The sequence below is a fragment of the Haliaeetus leucocephalus genome, unplaced genomic scaffold (genome assembly GCF_000737465.1).
Source record: "Haliaeetus leucocephalus isolate CR32 unplaced genomic scaffold, Haliaeetus_leucocephalus-4.0 Scaffold395, whole genome shotgun sequence".
Taxonomy (NCBI): domain Eukaryota; kingdom Metazoa; phylum Chordata; class Aves; order Accipitriformes; family Accipitridae; genus Haliaeetus; species Haliaeetus leucocephalus.
In genome coordinates, this window is record NW_010972831.1 from 3,248,028 (window position 1) to 3,269,515 (window position 21,488).

At 43.9% G+C, this 21,488-nt stretch overlaps 1 long non-coding RNA gene across 1 annotated transcript; it reads right to left on the reverse strand.

The window, feature by feature from the left end:
• Positions 1 to 18,854: 18,854 nt before the first annotated feature.
• On the reverse strand, positions 18,855 to 19,809 carry LOC104835558. Its single transcript, XR_774744.1, has 3 exons — positions 19,731 to 19,809; positions 19,403 to 19,458; positions 18,855 to 18,958 (listed from the first exon to the last, which is right to left on the reverse strand). It is a non-coding gene; the product is annotated as an uncharacterized LOC104835558 (long non-coding RNA).
• Positions 19,810 to 21,488: the final 1,679 nt, after the last annotated feature.

Below are 21,488 nucleotides of genomic sequence, written 5' to 3' on the forward strand. Positions count from 1 at the left end.
TATTTTTGAACATTAGTGACATGCTAGGCTTTTTAACCTCTCAAAAACGCGTCTCTAAGGTGGTGTAATACGAGGCCCTTCCTTAGAAGAGCACAAAAGGGGAGAAGAAAGGTGCCCAGACTTTGCAGGGAAGGGCTCCCTTTCCTTAGTGCTGGATCCCAGCCAGAGCCCCGCTGCTGTCCCACATGTGATGGACAGACAGCAGTCACCCCAAAGAGGACTGCTGCCGAGATAAACCTTAAATCCTTTTCAATCCTGACTTCAGGAGATGCTGATGAATAGCATAACTGCTGAGATTAAACAAAAGTCTGATCACACACTAACCAGGGGTGTTTCTCTTAATATAGCAAGCCAGCCCAGAGGGAGAGCTTTGCTTTCCTGGTGCAGAGCTAAATCCCAGCCTGCAGCGTGCCTGGATGGCATTCTCACCCTCCCGCCTTACTGAAATCAGGCTGGCACTTGTGCCTGCCCAGTATTTATTCAGACGTGAAATCCAGTTTCCCACCAGCCGTGCTGCTGTAATAACTCCAGAGCTTTTAATGTGGTACCTGGAGCTTGCACCAGCAACACTGAGAGTATTTGATCCATTCTGGGGAGCGATCCGCAAAATCTGGAGCCGGGCCTCAGCTCAGGTTCATTGCTGCTGTTGACAAAAGAGACCACAATACTGAAGGTTTATAAAAGAAAAAATAATCCTGGGGTTCATCCCTGTATCACTGCCACTGAGGGCTGGGCAGACACAGCCAGCTGGAGATTTAAAGCCTCCGAAATGCTGTTGGGTCACTTGGCTGCATCCATCCCTCCCAGACCAGAAGTGCTTTGTTTCTAAAATGTCATTTTGGTTTTTTTCTAAAAGAGACAGGGGTTTGATTTTATTTTATTTTGGATGGAAAATGGATCACCCCAGAGCAGCAGCACTGGAATGGGCACTTCGGCTTTTGAACCAGAATTTCATTTGATCCTAAACCTAGGGGAGGGCAGGAAAGTGTGAAAAACTCCCTCTCCTTTACATTCAAAGGACCAAACATGACTCCCTTTGCTAAGAGGGAGCCCTTTTCTATCTGTTCGAAGCCCATCCCTGAGCAGCTTTACAGCATCGTTTTCCTGGCTCACAGCAGTGACTCTCTGGCTTTGCTTCTTCTGGGTGCAAACGCCGTCAGACTTTTTGGTTGTCCCTTTGCTCCGTTCATTTAACATCACTGCACCGGGAAGATTTTTCCAGAGGGGCTTCATGCTGTCGGTTGTTGTTTCTCCTCCGTACGCAAGTAGATAACTTAGAAGAAGCTCTGCTACTCGTTTTAAAACATTTGGCAACGTTCAGTATGATTTGCATGTATCCAAGCCTTTTTCCTTTTTTTTAATGCTAACTCTTTCCAACAGGCATGAAAAAAACTTTGCAGTGAATAAACTGTTCTGTTTGAAATAAAGGAGCTATCCGTAATCAAAATGAATGACAATATTTAATAAAGACCCAGTGTTGAATTTTTCCTCTGTACAGGTTGAAATGCCCAGCTGGCAGGCCAGAGCACCCCAGCAAAAAACCAGTGCTAAGCACTGCAGCTCTGGGTTCTCCAGGGTGCTTAAAAAAAGGGTCGCTGTAGCTGGCTGGAGAAATAAATAGCCCAGTTTATGGGCTGGATTCTGCAGGGTGGGCACAAGGTGGACGCAGAAGCATCGTAAAAGCATCTGTTAAATTTTAAATGTTGCCAGTGTGCAAAACCAACGTGGGAGAAAGGAATACTGAGAATGGCATACTGCTCCACAGGGTATTTATCTCCAGTCTCAGTGCACTGAAGGAAACGGCTTTTTATTTGCAGCAAGGGCTCTCTATATGATCTGTGTTCCAGCACCCAAACCACGGCAGGGGACAGGACATGGGGGCCAGCGTGCTGGTGGGAGCAGGTTTGTCCTAACGCCCAGGAGACCTCTCCCGACGCACTTGGGGACTATTTCTACCCTTACTACAACTTTAATAAGGTACCTTTAGTAGAGGTATAAATTAAGCAAGGTGTGATACACCGGGTTGGCTGGGTCTCAGCTGCATCCCTAACCATCAGCCCATCCTCGGGGGAGGTTGCACTTCTCCCACTCCCCAGTAGCCACACACAGGGGTCTCCTTGCCTGGAGTGGGCTGTGGGATGGAGCTTATGGCACGTATGTTTTGTTCATATGGAAAGGCTGACAGGCAGCATGTAGAGCCTTTGCCTACACCCAGGGCAGGCAGTGAGACACAGGCAGCAAATCCACCATCACTACCTCATCTGCCACTTGCCTAGGTCGCCCTGCTGTGCCAGTAGTAGATCCCGCATGGAGATTTGTTAACTCAGTGTATGGGGATTTCATCAAGAACAAGATTTCTCCTTGCAAAAAAGAAACGCCAGCAATTTCTTCTGTAAGAGGTCAGGCTCTGGTTTGCTCAGTACCTCAGTACTCAACACTGGGCTCCCTTCATTATGCACAGCTCTGTCTGTTTAAATTATTTCAATCACAAGCTCCTTGCTGCAAGCTTTTTATTTTCTGCTAAGTATTTGCACAGGAACCAGCCATCCTGGGCCTCAGTATCTGTCTGGACCCCGCAGTTTGGCCATGCAAATTCATCTACCAGAGGCGCTTTGCACTTAGAGCGCTGCATCATTTATTGATGCTTTGCACACTCAATTCCCTCACCGACACGAAACCACCCAGGAGGTCGCTCCTGCCACATTTCCCCTCCAGCTCAGCTTCTACCTGCTATGAAACACATCAATCAAGCAGGAGAAATTTTGCATTTATCAGGCTTTTTCTGCAAGGGGTTACCAGCAGCCCACCAGCTCAACTTTCAGCTGCAGAGGGCTAAATGCAAGGCTCTGTCCCCAAAGCTGCTGCAGATGTGCTGCAAATCAGGAACACCTCGTCCCAGCCGTCCCCCTCTGCTGTGAAATGCTGTCGTTGGGTCCCTCGTGTGATCATCCAGGGCTGCGCTGCAAAGGATGAGCCTCTGGAGAAAGACCCTACATCCCTCAGCCCTTCGCCCTGTGCAGACATTGCACCACTTGAGCTAGCTCTGCTCCACTGGTACAGACAGGCTGGTGCCAGTATCTCTGTGCCCAACGAGGATTTAGCCCTACTGAGAAAGGGAAATAACTAGAAAGGGCCTTTTATCGATATGTTCGTGCATGCTGAAGCATGCACCAAATTACTGACTTTCACAGGAGAGAAAAAAAAACCACAGCTCCAGTAGAGACAGTTACTCAGTTATAAAAATAAGAGGGCTTTAGCTAATCAGTCTCTTCCTTGCAGTGTGGATTAGGTCAATTAGCCATTTACTGCACTTCAGGATGATGATGATGATCCTGTGGGCTCAGTAAAGAGTATTTTTTTTTTAAGAATGTAGCATGAGATTGCTTCCCTTCCCAGCTCATCAGCATCAAAACAAGCTTGGAGCTCACTCCATATATAATCAATGTTCCCCGTGCTACACTGGGCTGCTTCTTCTGGTCAGAAGCTTTTAAATGGCCCTGGAAGAAGGATTCAAGTACTGAAAATCACTGCTGTTAGAATATTAAAGTCGACTGAGGTCATTTCTTGTCAAAGGGGGGAGGAAGTGGCCACCATAAAATAAAAATGTCCATAAAACATCCAAGCCCTGTTTGGTTAGTTATCTCCAGCAGCGCTACACAGCTCTGCCTGTGCATGAAGGAAACTAGTCTGTGGGAGAAGATTTATGCCTTCAGCAACAAAAATGTAATTGGAAATAATTCTGCACAGATTGAAGAGCCCACACTGAGGGGAATCGAAACAGTAGGCGAGGAATGAGAGAGGCATGAAAGGACTGATGCCACACGCTCTGGAGGGCTCGTTCCAGCTGGGTTATCTCGGAAGAGTTTGCACAAGCCCTGTTTGGGTTTTGAAGGTGATTATTCATTTAAAATGAGGGTTACATTCCTGGGGGGGCTAGAAGCAGGCAAGAGGGCTGGTGATGGTTACCCCCAAGCACGGACCGCACTGGAAAGCAAGGAAGCCGCAGAAAGCACTGCTGGGGACATCAAGAAGCTCAAAAATACTTTGGGCAAAAGCACTGCTTGCTGCTCACCAGTCCTTTGGAGAGGAGCAGAAGACTGCAAACACCTACCCAAAAGTGCCGCAGAGGAAAGGCCAAAAAGTGACCTAAAGGACTAAAGGGATACCAGGGAAGGCCGCAGCGGCTGAGCCGGGGAGTGGGCTGCCCCAGGCAATAAAACCACACCGGGTTATCGCACTGCAGCTCACTTTGCATTCAGGCACAAATGTTTCAGTGCTCTCCTATGGTCCAGCACACCTCGTTTCAGCAGCGGGAGAGGAGGAGGCTCCTGAGCTCGTGCAGGGACCACTCATGACCTCAGAAATGCAGAAACTCCCATTTTCCATTAACTGGGAGCACATCACCGGTAGCTGCTATTGCCAAGGAAACCAATTGACCTTATCAGCAGTATTCATGTATTAATCCTTGCGAGGAAGGGAAAAAACAACTAACCTAACCTCTCCGGTGTAATGTTCCTAGGTGAGCAACAGATGTAATCTCCTTCCGACCTCTTTGGTACATGGGTATCGTCCTGGAAACATCACGCAGTGATCCCACTCTTCCTTCGCTCCAGGGGCAGTTGAGTTTTTACCTGCCAGGGTGCTGTATTCCACCAGCAAACTATACACAGCAAGAGGAGATGATCTTTCCAGCTCTATTAAATGTCTTTAGCCTTAAATTCTGAAGGACAAATGGGCAACCAGATCCATCCCTCACAGACCTCCAACAGCCACCAGCGGTGCGAGCCTCACCGTTTCATACCAGCGCGCCCCATCTTCACAAAATATTCTCAAATGCTCAACAGCTGTAAGCAAAAGAGCTGATGACCCTGCAATACCAGAACCTGCTGGGCTTTGGAGCTTCCATCTTTCCTTTCCATGCCTTGGGGGAATAGAGGTCTTCTAAGATGATGAAGTGGATCTCAATGGGGATCACTCCCCTCCCTTGCAACACCCCACAACCAGCGATTGCACGCTTTCAAGACATGGGTTTCCACACACCCAGGCAGCACATCATGACTGCTACTTAGCACCCAAAGCTAGCCAAAAAATAAGAAATACAACAGGTTTGGGTTCTACAGTGTATTTACATGTGCGTGGTCAAGGACAGCTTGTCCACGAGGAAGGCAAAGTGAGGAGCAAACACCATCTCCCCACACTCATTACAGCCATGCTGAGCTACAACCCCCACAAACTTTATCATAAATGCAAATATCTGCAGCTAGTGACTGCTTGCGGGCAGGAAGGTTCATAGCCAGGAGACAGGCAGAAGAGACAGGGAAATATTAGTGCAGGGCTGGCTGCGAGGCTGCCCGCTTACTTCACCCCACTGCAATCCACACTCTGCTTGTACCAGAAAAGCTCCTCCAAATCCACGCAGGTGCAACCCTTTCCTCACCAGGACCAAGCCCTGGGGGGGGATCAAGGCTCCTCTCCCTGATGCACACAGCCCAACGCATCCTTTGCTCTCGCATTCTCACTCACATCCATCACACCCACCTTTAGAACAAATAATCTTTTTTTTTTTTTCCTTCCTCATCTTTATTCAGAGGTAAAACTGAATATCAGGTACAGAGGAGGGTTTCTGGGCAGGGCAGGCAAATGGTGGTGTCTGCACTTCCTAAAGGATTGGGGTTTCCCCGATGCAGCCTCCTCTCCACCTCAGCAAAACCCAACTTGTGTTGTATTTATTTTCATTTTCTTCTAAGCTTTAAGAGAGAAATATATATTTGCAGGGCTGCAGCACATGGCAGATTTCCCATGTGCTCCCCAGGAACGCACAGCACTGCAGGGTAGAACTGAAATAGTAATTAAAGTGGAGGGGGTGGTGGGTGCAGGCTGGGTTTTTTTCTTGCATCTGTATTTTGCAGCCTCTGGGTTGTAAAGAAGCAGGTTGGTAGGAAATTGCTGGTTGTGGGGAATGGGTGAATGAAAACTAATCACAACTGCTGCAAAAGACGGTGGGTTTTCAATGTGAAAAACATGTTTTTCAAACAAGAAAAAGCTGACCTAGTTGAAAAGCCAGAGAGCAGCAGGTCGGCTGACTTCTATTGTCGTTACAAATATTTATTGGAAAATGTGGTGCTCGGGGACGGTGAAGAGTGCTTTTCAGGGACCGAGAAGGATTTCTACACTTGTCATGGTAGATGTCTAGTGAGTGCCCTCCTAAGCAGACGCTGCTGTTCCTGAGTGAAGATACAACCAAACCCTTGAAGGCAGGAGCGTGCCGAGCTGCCCGGAGTGGAGCTATGTCAAAATCTCAATGGAAATCCCAATATCCAAAATTCAGGAATGCTGGGGTGTCATTTTCCTGAGCAGACAGGTCCAGAGGAGAGCCACCAGCCCTACGTATGCCCTGGGGTCTCTCCTTCCAAAATCATGAGTCACACACAAAATCAGACCTTCTCCACCTCAAACATAACAGCTGGGGAGTGATTTTGAAGGCTGTGAGCCAGGCTATAACAAAACCTACATGAATAGTCTGGTTATTATGAGGAAAATCAACTCTTGTGAGAATGCTTCAGCTGCAGCTGGTTAAATAGAGAAGAAACCAGCAGGAGCTAAGAAAGATGTTTGCAGGATGCAGTTTTCCCAGGGAGAAAGTGACTCTGATGGGGTTGCAATGAAGGACACAAAAAGGGAGAAGGTTGAGACCTGGGCAAATCCCACTCTCAACATCTGGGATTAAAAAACCATCTGCATAAAAACCCAGGAGGCTAAAACTTTCAGCTGCCCCCATGCTACCTGAAGCCTGGTATTTTTCCCCTTTACTAACAGAAGAAAAAGTCCTGGCTAGGGGAATCTTTTGCATTATTTATTGGCAGCTCATGCTGGTGTGTTTAACGCTGGCCCTGGAGATAGCAAATAGTCTGCTTGAGCTCAGCTGATAGGGGAAAATGCATATAGCAGCATCTGGAAAAGTAACTAAGTATTATCCCTCAAGGGCTACCTGTTTTACATACAAAATACTGAGCAAGCACAGTTAGAAACCAGAGGGGCTTTATCTCTTGCTGATGAAGGAGATCTGAACCCAAATTACATTGCAGTTCAGATGTGTGCAATTCTTGTTGGAATCATTTTCCTTGGTGGAATGATAAGGCCAATGCCAAAATACTTCAGGGCCCAGGAAAAAAGTGCCAGATGCCAACTACTGAGCACTGGGGGGTACCAGCCTCCTGCAAGCAGGGATAGATGGAGCAGGCCACCTTCCCCTTCCAGCCCATCAATTATTTCCTACATTTCAGTGAGCAAATATTCCACCCAGTTGTGAAATTTCCCTTTTACTATAACCACAATAATAATAATAATTAAAAAATCTGATGTATCCTATTGTTTCGGTGCTTATGGCAATGTCTTGGCCAGGATGAGGGCTCTCTTGCAGCAGATGCTCTACAAACATGACAGCCCCTGCCCATGACCACAGGCAGCACGGCATCCTTCCACCATGCACTCAAAGCTAACGACCAGCAAAAGTGACTTTCAACTTAATTCTTTAAATAAGATGGATTTGAAGACCAGTTTTCCTAAACTGTCAGGATTAATATTGGCTTTGGAAACATCTCACAGATTTTGCTATGCAATCCATGTATCCTGCACTAGTAAGAGTGTCGAGGGAAAGCCTGCAAGGCTCGCTTAGCGGCTCTCAGCCTCCGAGTATTAAGTTGGCAGATCAGCCTTCAGAGGTCACAGCTAAATTGAGTAGATTTCATTGATTGCACCATTAATTACCTGCCCAGCAGAAAGCTCCTGCACAATGGATGACCAGTTAATTTACAACAGATCGCTCGTAGGAAGCTTTATTACAAAGGCAGTAGCAACTGGCCAGGCGGTAGCAAGTACTGCTCTTCTGCTACCTGGCGAGATGGTCAAGCTTACAACCAAACTTACTGACCTCCTTTTTCAGACATTGCAATAACCAGTGTCTCCAAGCAACATCATAAAAAAAATGGCAAAAAAGAGCTGTACATCCAAAATATGTGATTTATGTTGAGCTGAAGGCTTGCTGGGAATAAAATGTGGATGTTAGTTTATTTCTTTGAGCAGCCATAATCACTAAGCTGGCAGGGAAAGAAAGTATTTGATCTACTTTGCTTGTGCTTTACCATTAACAAATGTTAGCGCAGAATTTGTTCACAAGGACGAACTGCAAGAGCTTTGCTAACTGGAAAGGATGGGGGGAACCCTGGATCCCAAGCTGGCACTGCGGGACAACTATTTAGGAACACAGTGCCAGCTTTGTACATGAGAACTCCATAAGCCCACGGCTCAGTTACCTGTGATTGATGGGGAATTGGAGCTGCTTTGTTTATAGTCCCTTTTGGGAGTTTTGGGCTTGCATTTTCTATCTTTTCTTCTGTAAATATGCAGAGAAGACCCCTGTTTTTACCTTTGGATTAGTTTATGGTTTTACATAAAACTGAAGACCTGATTTAGTAGAGTCAGAAAAGATGCAACCTGTTCACCACCACCTTTAATAATTTGTGCAGATTTCTAAATTCATTCCCTGAGTTTTCTGCCTCATAATAGCTTATTGATTCCACGGCTTCTGTGCCATCTTTCATTCTTCTTTGCTATTTTATTAATTTAGTCTGAGAAGAAAAACCTGTGGAGCCTATATAGCATCCTTCAAGAAGGGTTTGCTTAGCTGCACCTGGCGGGTTGGGCTGAGCAATCAGTTCCAGCCCAGCTCTTCAGTAAGCCTGTCCCATGCTGCATCTCTCCGCAAGTTGTTAGTGGAAGCAGAAATAGCATTTGAGGTTTACAAAAGAGAAGCATAGGGCCACTGCCTTGTGCTGTGCCAAGAAGGGGAGAAAGATCAATATATAACTCACTGAAGATTTGGCCCGTGCATTTATCGCTGTTTTTTTTCTAGGCATGTGCTACGAGGCTGCTCTATTTCTGGCTCTCCCAATGGCTTGCTGTGTTACCTGTCAGCTGTGTCCTTCCCCAGGGGAAACCAGAGCTCCTCTTGGTTTGTGCAAGCCTTTGCAGAGGTGCTCTGCGATTAGGATTTTGCATTGCAAGCAGCAGCCGAAGGCCTCCGCCAACAGTAGGACCACAAGCAACAGCGAGAGACGTGCTAAACACAACGTGAAAATCACAGCTACATGATTAGACCTCAAAGCGCCTTATTACAGGCACGCCTATCCTACAGGTGTAAACTCCTGGAATAGATATATAGAGACTCAGATATATATGGAAAACTACAAGATAAAGGAAGGGACATTGGCTGTAACAAATATGGAAAAATCCAGCTGCATCACCATGGGAATGAGCCTCCCCTTTCCTCTTTTGCAGCTGCCTCTTGTCTTGCTACTACCTCCAAGTAAGACCTGCAATTCCAGCTTGTCTTATATAAATGAAATATAAGGCAGTAAAGAATCACTCTCTGAGCACCATGCGCATCTAGCTCTGGTACCTGCTAACCTGGCTTTTACCAAACTCCTGTTGAATCCTCCACATAGAGATGCAGGCAGAAAATCTCAGAGGTAGACAGATTTTCAAACACACAAAATAAAAGGCATCTGCTTCAGACTGTGGGCCTTTGCACGTCGCTTTCCAATAGGAGAACTTCACCATTACTTTTTTATTTAATCTCCTTCACTGTACACACCTGCTTGTTAAATTATGAATTTAAAGGCTAAGTATTTTTCCAACCGCTCTGAAGGAAGCTGTGCTTTCTTGCAAGCTCAGAGCTCCCCTCCACCACATGCACTGGAAACGGCACAGAACTGCAGGCTAAAATGCAAAACTTAGCCTTTCTTTGTGCCCTTCACGTGCCTCTGTTTGCCATGAAAGCCTGCCAACTATGTTCAGGTTCTTTGCAAGAGATAGAAAGGAAAAGATAATCAGGCAAATTATAAGGGGGAGATTTTCAAAAGAACAAAGCACCTACTTCTCCCTTCCGAGCAGCTGAAGAAGAGAGGTTTTGCAAATGTGCTTAAAGCCAACTGGGTGTTACGCATTTTCCCAACAACTGGCAGAAGTTACTGTAAAAATCACTCCATTGTTCAGCCGGGGGGGGGGCGAGCAGCAGAACAGCTTAAAGCATTGCAACACTTGGGACATACGAACTGTGTTTCACTACTGCTCATTTCTAACCTGAGCTCACATCAGTGGTATGTCAGGCCTGTTCAGTACATCAGCGGCACGGGAAGATGTTTGCAGTGCGCTAAATGAACCAAGTTCCCAGCATTGCTGGGAGAAAACCCGGCTTCCCACCTCAGAAGTAGTTAAACTCAGTCTTCTGCACGTCTCTCACTGCTGAAACTGCCCTCGTTCTAGCTCATTAACCTGAGTGGATATTGCTTCTTTAAGCGATAATACTAATTAGGAAGCGGTAGAAGGCAAGAGCTATTTTCCCCACACCTACGCAACACACAGTACACATACACATGCACGATGGAACTGCAGTTTTAATTTAGGTGGTGCTTTTCATATAAACTACATCTTGCAGACTGATCTTAGCAGCTCAGGTTTGCATGTCAGCAAAATTACCCATCTGATGGGCAAAGTATGCTCCAAATACACGTGTGCCAAGCAAGCCGCATTTAAAAGTTAGTCCCACACAAATTCAGCACAGCTCACATGGAAGGGATTAAACCAGCATTCTCTGATGATAACTGCCAAGCAAAAGCCAAGCAATTGGTAATACCCGATAGGAAATAAGCTCTGGACCAGTGCATTTCTGAAGCAATGCCGTGTACTCACAACAAAACATCACCTGTGCTGTACAACTCTTACATATTTAAGTGTCGAGAGGTCTCTATTATCTTGTCCTTATTTTAATCTGTATTCCTCCAAATCATCTGTTTCTTCTCCCTTTCCCTCCCAGCCCTCCAAAACTTCTTCCAAAGTAACAGACACTAACAGCCTCCCTCTGTGCACCAGGGTCAGTATTTTCCCATGACCACCAATTATTTCCTTCTCCCTCCTTAATTCCTAGGAAAATCTGAAGGGTGTGATTAGACACCAGCTTCTCTGGGAAATCATAATCTTTCCTACCTGCTTTAATTTCCTCTTCTAATGGATGTAGGTACCACCACCTCTTCTTCCTCCTGCAACTCTGACCTTCTGCCTGCTAGTCTACAACTTCAAATGCTTCTTACTTAATCATCAATCAGAAATGCAGCTTTCCCTCCTCACCTACCTCCAAAACCACCCCCCACTACCCAGAAGTTTGCCATTTCATCTTTGGAGCTTACCACTTGCCACCCTGCAAGCAGCAGGAGAAATTAGATAAGCATAGTCTTATTTGTATAAAATACTGGATTCTGTTAAGGAAAGAAAGATTAAAAAAAAACAAACAAAAACCAAAACACTACAACAAAAAAAAACCCTCCAACAATCCTTGCCCTTTGCCTGAGCTATCGGGGGAGCATGAAATGGGGTTGGATGTTTAAAATGAAATGGAGGTAAACAGCTTCACCTGGGGCCCCCAACGAGCACCAGCTATTTAATCAATAAGGGTCAGCAAATGTCCTGACCTCAAGCCAAGCCCTGCATCAGTCTGCAAGCAGCCTCGAGGCTTTTAATAAGATTATTCAAGCTCTAACATTGTTCAACACAGATTGGGCCACCCCTTCTTGCAGTGACATGCAGACCTTGCTTTTTAACAGATGATCAGATTATCAAGGGGCTGGGGGGGGGGCAGGAATTGCCAGACTGATTGGATGCAATTTTAATCCCTCAGATCAGGAATAAGACCTGCCTGTGAAGGATGAACTTATGGGCTTTGGTGAAAAAGTCTCCACTGCATCTGACAGTTTAAATCTTATTTTGTAGTTAGAGTTCTGCACAAATATCCTCTCTGAACTGACCAAAAATCCGCACCAACAGTGACTGGGCTCCTGAACGTGCTCTCCAGAGATGCTAAGGAAGGAAAAAGTTTCCCCAAGTACAGTATAACTTTACTGCCACTTTCTACTTACTTTTTATCCATTTCCTCTAACTTCCACAACCTCCAATTTCCTCCATGTACTTTACATGTCTTTTGCAGCATCCCATCTGCAAACCCAACAACCTTAATCTGCCGTTCCCTTCATGAGAGGAGTTCCCCTGGAAGCAGAGCTGCCTTCTCCACCTCCCTCTGTACCAGAAACTCTCTCCAAGACGCAAGCTAACAAGTCTTCACACAGCCACTAGAGAAACCAACCCCCAAAATGGGCTGAACTTCACCAACAGCTATCCAGAGCTGCGGCAGCCATCAGACCAGAGCTGTCCCTTCACCCATGCAACCAGCTCCAGGTATCACAGCAGTTCTTCAAACAATTTTGGTGGCATTGCTGCTGCCTCCATCCTGCTCTCCTCCCTGAAACTCTTCTTTTTCCTCAGCTTTAGCCTCTGAGCTGCTGATATGCTGCCAAGTGACACAGCATTGCTGTCATCTCCAAAGACCTTTTTGAAGCTTAAAAGCGGTAGCTTTGAAATACCTTCTCCTTGATGTGGTCTCCCGTTTTGGACTACCAAACAGCCTGGCACCAACACAAAAGCTTTGCATTGCCTCCTACAAACACAGAGCATCTTCCTCCCCCAGTACAGAAGCGTACGGGCTGGTTTAGAGATGACTGGATACATATTAAATCAAATTCAAAGTGCACACACCTTGGTACAGCGTCTTCCCATTACCTTCTGAAATCACCATGCATTTCAAAGCACCCAGTTCGCACCTTGCTTTGAAACAATTCTCATCATCTTCACAGCAGGTACCCTATGTATTTCACATCCCAAGGAGCACTCGGCACAAAGATTTTATTATTTACTGCTACGGTTGAAGGTAATAAATATGTGATTTGACACAGTTAAGTAAAATTTCTTTATCCAACAACTGACCAAATTGGCTTTCCCTTTTCTCACCCACCCTAGCAAGGCTCTGATCTCCAGTTTCTTCATCTGTAATGAGGAGGTAATACAGCTTCACAGGAACGCAGGCAGACCATTTCAAGATTATCTGTTGGAGGCACAAGAGATGTAAAGCATTATATTGGGCATTTCATCTGCTGTTGCTGTGGGCCACATTAAACAACCAGACATGTTCATAGATCACGTGAAGACTGGTATTGCATTTGCTGTCAGATAAGGGCTGTGATAACTGAATCTCTGTAGGAAGTATTTGATACCACTAGTATCTTGACCCAGGTATTTATTAGTAAGTCTAAGCTGTTCAGGAAAATTTATATCTGGGTGATAAGCTTAGACTTAGCTAGGAAGTTCATCTCTGAATGTGCTATCAAACCTCAAACCTATTCCACCATTCAGTTAATAATGGCACCCAATACAAACTCACAGCCAGCACAAACAAATCAAATACAGTTAGCACACGTACAGAATATGAGAAAAACAAAGACAACCAAACTGAAGAAACTATCCTCCTACAGCATCTGGCAAAGCACAAGCAAGGAAATAATTCAAAAATCCAGAAAATAAATTAGAATTATTAAAAAACACAAGGAGAGCGCACCAGAAAGCCATAGGCAGCTTTAGAAATATGGATCATTATTTCATTTGTTTTGAGAGTTCATGTTGCAGCTGTGCTATGGAATTATTTTAACACAAATCATTACAAATAAAAACGCTGTTAAGAAAAAAATCTAAGTATTGACTTGCAAAAACTAGGAGTCTAACAACAACAAAAAAAGCACGTACAGGAAAGGTCTTAATTATTGGAGAAGAAACTTTTAACATTTCAAGTTGATTAAAACAGCAGGGATTTCAAATTCAGTCTCCATCATGTAAATGATTTTCTCATATGTATTTTGTTCAGGTTTTACAGTTCCACACACAGGTGCTGGGCTGTGAGGTGTTTATTGACTCCAGCTGAGCTGAAGCTCAACACCCACCACCAAGATGACACATCAGGGCTTTGCTGGGCAAGTCACAGGCTTTAGCAAGCAGCCAGGTTTGCAAGTCTGGAGGCTGCATGCATTTGAGCAAAAGGTAATGAAAGGCAAATAATTCTTCATGTAGTATTTTTATTTTGTACTAAAGAAAACTAATTTTTAACTCCTTTGGCTCCTCATCACACTCTTTATTCATGCACTCTTGTGTCACTGCTGTCTGCTTAGACCAGAAAGCTTTGGGGCTGGGACTGTTACTGCAAGGGCAATGGGTGTGCATATTGTCAAAGAAAATGGAGGCTCAGCCTTCCCTGGTCCTACAGTAAGAAACATTAACAGCCAATTAAAAAGTGGTATTTTCACTGTGCGGGGGATTCTCTGCATGTTAATGAAAGTTGCAAATCTTATTAGACAACCAGGAAGGAACCAGCAGTAAAACCATGTCTCCCCAAACAAGCATCTTCCAAGGTTGCAAATCTCCTTCTCTAGAGTAAATGCTCTGAACTTGATCATTGCACCATCTTGTGGGCTCGAGCATCGGGAGGTAAAACAGGGCAGATGTTATTCTCCCTCCTCCTGAATTAAGAGCACAGGAGCACAAAATGCTGTTTTTTAAATATGTCCTTCTTGCATGCTCTAAATCAAATTCCACCTGTTAAATTCTTACAATTTTGAGCAGTATTAGGATTGGTTTGTAACATTTGGGACAAAATTGATTTTAAGCATAAAATTGAGATACTAAATTACATGAACTGACAGAATAAGGTGCATGTTTGTCCTACTAGACCACTAAATGATGTGTTGACCTTGTCCTTTACAGGAACACGTGAAATGTCATCAACCTTTGGCAGCACAAAGTCAATCACGTGCTACAAACATTGCTGGGCCTGATCCCTGGGTGAGCATGAGAAAGGCCAAACAGCCCCCAGCTATGTAGAGCCTTCACTCTTTGCCCAGAGCAATTCAGTGTCAATGCCTGTAGCATCTGAGAAATTTTAACAAAATATTTGGTAATGTGGCAATTGGAAGGAAACATACCCATAAATTTCCCTTGCATGACACTAATATCATCTTAGTTGCTGTTTTCTAGCAAGGAACAAGTCCTCTGACAATGCCTTATTCTTTTTCACTTATGTGAAATGAGGGAGAGACAAGTTAAAAAATTAACTGCTCTTCCATCTGCCTTCAACAGAAAAGGAGTGGAATTTCAAAATTTAGGACCTATTTCATTCTGAAAAGCTAAGATACACAGTATATCCCTTCCTCCCTTCTCATTAAGTGGATACAGCCAGCTAAAACTGATCCAGCTGAAACAGCAGCTACCAAGTCAAGAAAGAACACATCTTTAGATTTTAGTTAGTAGCTGGGATATATTATAGTAATTTATGGTTTTACATGAGTGATTATTTTAATGCTGATGTAGATACGACTGCTTTATAATACTAATCAAGAAGTAATGATGATAACCAGCATTTATATGAAATGTGAAGCTTGTGATTTACAAAAAGGAAATGGGAGTACTTGCAAGGCAGCCATTTCCCCACAATTATGTCTCTCCTCCCAGTGACATGAACCACACCACACTTGCTTTCCTGTCCTCATCATTTTCATGCAACATTGGAAAGAAGGGATGAGACCAATGCACCTTGCCTGGCACATGCAAGGAAACCATTTACACAACATCCATTCTAATTCATTCTACCTCAAACGTGATGTGCGATCAGCTGCCTGCAGTTTGTGCCTCTGAACACAGCCACATGACAAATTCCCTGTACAGAGATGACAGGTCAGTCCCATCCCATCTTGTTTAGTGCCCTGTATAAAAAGGAGCCTGAGGATTAGAGCCTAGTTACTGCTAAATACATACTTGCATCACAGAAGTGATTTTTGCAGCTGGCACCCTCTGTGCCATCTCAGTACAGAAGGAAAGACACAAACAAGATGACTATTACCCGGAGCAGCCATTCTCCATCAGATCAGCAGTCACTGCACATATTTTGTGGATAATATGTAATCACTGTGTTTTCTCTCACAAATGAATTACTAAATGACATTGCCATCTCTCATTGCTAAAATTCAGCTGGCACTCAGCCATTCTTAGCTTCACTGTGTAAGATTTTTTTACTTTCTGCTTTAATCCTTTCATCTATTTTAGATTTATCCGTGGTTGTTGGCTGTTGTTAAGTGCCAGGGACTCCTGCCAACTGTTCTCTTAAGCCTTTAGAAAATCCAAAATAATTGTATTTTAAAATCAGGATTTTTTTTCTGTTGCTTGTTCCCCAACACTGTAAAGTTGATGTGCTCCAAATGTAATTGAAACAGAATTGATTTTATTTCCCCTCCCCCCCAAGCACTGTAAGATAAATAGTAAGATTACATATGCTCCCATATAAGATCATAGTAATATGTTTAGGACACCTATTTTGTTCAAAAGGCACCATTTTCTAATGGGAGTAACACTTTTCCATTCATCCATCTTAGGGAAAAACAAGCCTGTTACAGGATCTCTGCTGAGGAAGTTTGGTTTTGATGAAAACAATCAACAAGAAATATTAAAATGAAACTCATGAACAGTTAACCGTAATAGATACCAACCTGTAACAATAAACCCAGATAAACTGTTTCCTGTTTACGTAAGTATTCCCAGATCAACTCTCCCCTATGTTAATGAGATAATTCTGATACATACTTAGAAAGAACAATTACAAAAACAAGTTGCAGCAAACCTATCTTGAGCAAATTAAACAGCACATTAAACAGTCAAGCAAAAATTTGCTGTTGTTTCTGTTTACTGAGGGCATGTGGCTACACTTACCTCCATTATCATTAATGGCATACAACCTCATTTAAATAAAAGCAGATTCCTTGTGCTCTTTCTGAAAACTTTAAAACCATTTTTATTTCCAATTCATATCATATCACCTCAGAAATGTCTTCTGTCAACATTCTAATACACAAGCTCTTAAAATCAGGAAAAAGTAGTTTTGTTTCATTAAGCACTTGGAACAGAATGTAAGTCTACTTTAAAATTTTAATTAAAATAAACATTGGAGCAACCTGTTCTTCACACTGCTCAAATACATTCAGATAAAAAGAAATGAATTAGTTCCAAACAAGTTTTGCATACTCCATTACCCAGGCTGAATGTTTATATTAAACCCTGCATGTATCACAGTAATGTTCCTAGGAGAAATCCAGATTAATTTACCTGCACGTTACAGTATCAGGCACTCTATTGCTTTTTGACATTTCTCTGAAAAACATCAAACCTGTTCTTCCGTGATTAACGTACATAACTCTGACTTTTCAATGAAAGAAACCGCTGTGAAATCCCGTATTTCATACAATTTATCCCCCAAGCGCAGATGCATGCGCTAGTTCTGCTAGTTTCACAGCCATCAGACAGCACACCTCACCAATGCTGTTAGAGGGACAGACACACTGCCCTCTGATGCCAGATGGGCACCAACAAGTCATAGCATCTTCTTTCTTTCAAGTAATCAGTCAAGAGACAAAGCAGTCAAGAAAACAGATTCAGGTCTTTACGTAAACTACACAGGGAAGTGCAGTCACAGCTGGGGCAGTTCCTGAAGTCTCACCTGTGACCCTGAACTGGAGTAACATTTAAGTTCTGCTGTCACCACTTTTTCCCTTTGTCCCATCACAAAAATAAGCAAGCTCACACTGTGACTGGTTTTATGGACTACAAACCCCTGGGTAAAGCTGTATCCTGCTTTTTATTTTATGGCAACCAAGAACTGTTCACCTACATTACTGCAGTAAAAATATTACTCATCACAAACGACAATTTTGGACTGTTTTGTTGGCTGTTCTGAATGGCTTTTTCCTAGCCACACCCCCTCTTGCAAAATTTCCAACTGGGCAAGTTTCATTGTTTTCAGAAGCAATACCAAGCTATCTTCTACTTGGAGCTGTACAGTTAACATTACTTTGATTCTTGTTGGCACAGAATGAGCATGCACAAGGAATTAGTTTATTAATAATGTTTACTTTTTTCAAAAAGCATACTCTAAAATCTTTCACTTGGTGACACCAAGTGGGCAAAATGCTCAGCAACATCTGCATTGTTAAGTCTGTCTTGGTAGACATGCTCAATCGGTCTACGTTTGATGAGACTCTTACATTCCACACTCCCCTATAAATACAAAAAGAGCATTGAAGTGTTACAGCCTGCCAGTTATATTGACATAGTTAATCTAATTGGGAATTTCAGCCTCAGATGCTCTTTTTCTAATTTAAGCACCTCCATTTTAAGTCCCCAAGATTCCCCCAAAACCCTTTAACTTCCATTTATCAACCTCCATTGTAGACCAACCTCAGAATGAGGTATTGTCACACAGGCAGCATTTTTTACTCTTAGTAGTGACACTGAAGAACACTGACAAGTTGCAGAGTATGAGTCTCTCTTCCCTTTCTCCACGTTTAATTTTAGATTCGCACATTTGGACCATTACTTAGAAGAGATGCAGAACAGTAGCTAGAATGCTATTGCTGCAGGAACAGATTTTGCCACCTCTGCAGCAGACTAAGAAAGGTTGAGGCCAAAATAGTGAAGAAATAGCAAGCCTGGAACAAACTGCAGAAAAAGTTGCATTTGCTCTTCTTGCTGTTAGGGGTATTTCAAGCCTAATCTCTCCGGTAATTACAGCAGCAGCATTAGTATCACTTGTTTAAACTGTTTAAATAAAGCAAGTAAATTATCAAACACCAGATAGAATGCTTACCAAACTAAAACCCTTTTACACTATCTGCAGTAGTTATACTGCAGTGTATATACATCTACTTTATAATATTATAGCAAATCACTGGAATACTCAGCAGGTTTATTAACAATGTGCTGCAGAATGGAAAGTCATTCCTTAATGCAGTGAAGTGACAAAACCACACCCAGTTGGGTTTTTGGAGAGAATTTTAATAGATGTGTAATCAAAACAGTGTAACTGTTACCATTTCTTAACCTTAGGGCAGAAAAATACATAGTTTACAAACAATAGTTCCCAAGCTCATGCGCATGTTTTGTTGGATTCCTTTTTCCTCAGACAAGATGTTTTCTGCATAAACACCTGTAATACAACAGCATAGATAAGTTAACCATTCAACACTAAGTGTTAAAACATTGTTGATGTAAGGGATATCATCAGAAAAACCTTTGCTCACCACCAGTCAATCTGCCGGTAATTCCAGCAATTTTTGGTTAGTTTCATCATATGATATCTCTAGGTAAACTGATACATTTCTAGCAGAAGCAAGACCTTTATCCCTTTGCTATACAGTGCCATCAGCAAAACTGTAGTGCAGGAGACAGCTGCTCTTATACATTTACTGTCTGTATTTTAGTCTACTGAGTATTTTTTTGCCTAGAACTTCATTAATTACACTTTTAGAGCTAAGAAGATACAGAAATAGTAACATAGCCAATAAGAATGTTCACAATTAGTTAATGTTTCTGAGACTACAGCCAAAACCCATTATGTTAAAACTAACAGCACACCAAATATTAAACTCACCCAGAAGAATCTCATGCTCTTGCTATCTCACTGCCTTCCACAGGACTTGTGGAGAGCTGTAATATCAATTGGTAGACATTACTAACAATTAGCACATGGCAGCAGAGGCCTGCAAGCTATACCTAAACACAGAGCTACCAGGAAATAAATACCAGGCTTTAAATTTTGAAGAAGAGAGGAGAGAAACAAAGCAGATGGATTCAAGCTATTAAGTATGAACTGACAAAATACGCTTCTTGAGTTTCTGGCAGCCTATAAAACTCATTCATTCTCAACTTAGATTGCCACCTGGTATGAAGCTCTGCATGGTCCAGTGAAATTCACTTACCTTCACATTAGGGCCATCTTCCAACAGCGACCTGCTCCCTGTCCCAACTGCGTCACATTTATCTGGAAAGACCAGCTCTGCAGAGGAAGTGAAACAGATGGACGTGAAGCTATGTTAGATATTACAAGAGCACTTTTCACAGAGAGCAAGTATAAAAAGTTGCCCGATTAGTTCTAGAAGACAAATTTCTAGAACTCAAAACTCCACATGCATGTAGCTGTATTTCAGACAAATAAGAAGGTTATCGTCAGTTCTCGCATCTGACGGCACTTCCTATTCAGGGTTATCATCATCAACAGCCAACAACCTTTGTATTTGATTACTTAAAACACAGCAATTGTTTCATCCTGAACCAACAGTTGTGCATTTTCCCCTTTGTTTATAAAAGACGTTAGCTCTATTAACTGAATGGCACATAAAATTAGTTTTAATTAGTTTTTATTTAACTTACTTTATGATGCAATTGTTACAGGTTACTTTTGACTAACAGTCCTGTATTTAACTGCTTTATATCATTAGCATGTAAGTAAAGGCCTGGAACCTTCTTAACTTTACGCACCTTAGTACAAAAACTTTAATTTCCTCTTCACTTCAAGACATCCTTCTGCTGTGGGAATAAAAGCAAAAGAAGCATTACTACAACACTCTTCAGCAGTAATTTTAGAAAATTATAAAGGAGCTTTACCCAGAGGGGGGAAAAAAACTCTCCAACCAAAAACCCCACCAAAACCAGAATCTCACCACCAACAGTCTGCTTGTAATTCCACCAGTTTGTGTTGATATTACAAATCACCAAAATATGTGTATCACTCAGCTTTTAATAGTAAACAGTCCTCTCTAAACTGTTTTTAGCCAGGAAACTTAGAAATCTCCCTTATGCAGCTTGCCAGACTGCATTTACCCTAAGGGCAATTTTAAAATTGAAATTCCAAACAACGCCAATTCTAAGGTTGCAACATTCATGGCACAGAAAGGGTCTGGCACGCTAACCACACAAGCGTTACCTCCACGGCCCTTACACAGCTCTGAGCTTGGCAGGACTCTGCCCCAGCAGTATGTGACTGCTGTGAGCAACAAGAGACTAGCCTGAAAGCAGCCAGGAAGCTCATGAGGAGGAAGTAACCGAACCTGAATAGGCTTTACCCTCCCAAGCCTTTCACTGCAAGCTCCACGAGCTCACCAAAGGCAGCACCACCCCGACTGCGCCTCAGGCAGCGAACAGCAGCAATACCTGGCGTTACCTCACACATAAAGCAAGCTCTCAGGCCTCCCAACCCAACCGAGCCCTTTTTAACTTACCGGGGAGCCGTTTCAGCAGCCCCGGCGCAGTTCCAGCCCCGCTCCTGGCGTCCCGGCGGCCGGGATCGGCCGGTACCGGTGCCCAGCTCCATGGCCGGCCTGCGGGGACAAGGGCAGTCAGGCGACACCTGCTCCAAGGCCGCACCCCCCCCGCCCGCGGAACTCCGGCCTCAACAGCGCCCCCCCCCCCCGCCGCTGCCTCCAATGGTCGAGTCCAGCCCGAGCGGCCCTGGGGACGGGGAGGCGCGGCGGACGCCACCACTGCCGGGCAGGGAGGAATGCGGGGGGTGGAGGCCCTCATCTCAACTCCGCGGCGGAAAGGCCCCCTCTAAAAGAGAAAGGCGGCTCACTCCGCAAGCCGGGCCTCCGCGTCCGCCCCGCCCGCCCGGCCCCGGCTCCGCGCACCCCGTCTTACCCGCTCCCAGGCACGCGGCACGAAAAGGCTCGGAAGTCTACGGC